Genomic DNA, 2,107 nt, shown 5'->3' on the forward strand with positions numbered 1-2,107 from the left:
TAAAATATCTTGATAGAGAGCAATACCACATTTTTATAACTTTTATTACCATATATTATAATTGTTTTATTTTTATTAGTTATTACTACCATTATTTAGTACTGGGAATTGAACTCATAGGCGCTTTACCACTGAGCAAACATCCCAGTCCTTTTTCTTTTTTATTTTGAGACATGTAACTTGCTAAGTTACTTAGGGCCTTGCTAAATTGCTGAGGTTGGCCTCCAATTTGTGATCATCCTGCTTTAGCCTCCTGAGTTGAACAGATTGTAGGCATGCACCATTGCACCCAGCACATTATTAACCTGTTATTGTGCCTAATTTATATATTAAACTTTACCATAGGTATATGTATGTATAGGAAGAAACAGCTTATATAGGGTTCAGTACTCTCCAGGGTTTCAGGAATCATGAGGGAAGACTACTGTAATAACAGTGTTATATAAAAGTGGATTGGTGTTGCAAAATGACTTGTTATAGGGACCAGAACAAGGATGAGACATAAAATTTCTCTGAAAATATGCAAGTATGAGGAGCAGATTTTGTGTGTGTGCACATGCGTGGGTGCTGGGGATTGAATCCATAGGTGCTCCACAGCAGAGCTACATCCCTGGCCCTCTTTATTTTTTGAAATGGAAGATCTCCCTAAGTTACAGAGGCTGACCTCAAACTTGGAATCCTCCTGCCCTCGCCTGTTGAGTAGCTTTAGGCACACCCAGCTAGAATTTTTATTACTCTTTACAATGCTTGTTCAATACTCCCAACACCAGGAAGTTTTTTGCCTCTTACAGGGCAAGGAAACACTTATGAACTTTGTTCAGGTTCTGTATTGCCAGTGCTGGCCTTTTGCCTCCCTCTCCACTAGAGAAAGGTCAACTGTTTCTCATACATGAGGTTCCAATATTTCTATATTGTGGGATGGATGGGTTAGGGATGGCGACTGGTCTTGATGGGCTTGAATATGCATCTGCATAGTACCTTATATAAGGTTAATAAAATAGTTATCTTATTGTACCAGGTAGACATTAATGGGGGGGACCCAAAAGACTGTCACTAATACCACTCCTTGTTTCTGCTTTTTGCCTGGCTTTCTGAGGGATAGGGCAAAGAGGGAGATGAAGAAGTGTCTTGGGCTCCTAGGCTCAGATGGGTGATCATGGGGGAAATACTATTTATTTATTAGTATCAGGGATGGAACCCAGGCCCTCCCACATGCTAGGCTACATTCCCAGTCCTCCACTTTTTTTTTTTTTTTCTTTTTTGAAAAGAAGGTTTGAAAACGAAGTTGCCGGGGCTGGCCTCAAACTTGGCAATCCTCCTACCTCAGCGTAAGGAGTAAGCTACATTTAGGTGTGTGCTACCACACCTGGCAGGGAACTACTATTTATTAAGGTCCTATTACGTGTCAAGCATGTATACACTATCTCATTTAAACCTTCCTACCTCCCTTATGAAGCTCGTATTATTATCTAGTATAGGACATAATTAAATAACACTTTCTTTGGAAACAGGCAGATTGGGGCCTTGCCAGTAGTGTGACCCTGTGCAACTTTAGTCAAAGAGTTTGTTCTTCTGTAAAATGAGGATGTTGATTCCTACCTTGAAGTGTTGTTAGATGCTTAATAATTAATACTTATATCTCAGTGAAGAAACAGGATCCAGTTTAGTAATTTGGTCAAGGTCACATAATTTGGTAAATAGCAGATCTGAGATTGATTCCGGTTTAACTCTATAGCCAATGATCTGTTCACAACCTTTTTGTAATTAGTTAATATCATCTTGAGCAAGTCTCATTAAGTACTCTGGGCCTCTGATTCCTCATGTGAAAAACGGGGATAATATGTGTATTTACAGAGTTCATTCATTACACTGGGTGTGCAAGGTGTGCAAGTAAATGAACTGCAGCTCTTTCCTGTATTTATTCCACTAAGGTAATTTATTCTTAACTTTTAAAATGGTCCTCACATATACTTAACCAAGCGGGAGCAGCTGCACAAACATTATTACTGTACTCATTCCCTTTTATTTCCTCTTCTTTCCTCTTCCACCTAGGCTCCCGCCCCACCCAGCATCAGGCCACGCCCCGGCGTGCGACGTCATCACGTCT

Source organism: Sciurus carolinensis, chromosome 3 (assembly GCF_902686445.1).
Source record: "Sciurus carolinensis chromosome 3, mSciCar1.2, whole genome shotgun sequence".
NCBI classification, from domain to species: domain Eukaryota; kingdom Metazoa; phylum Chordata; class Mammalia; order Rodentia; family Sciuridae; genus Sciurus; species Sciurus carolinensis.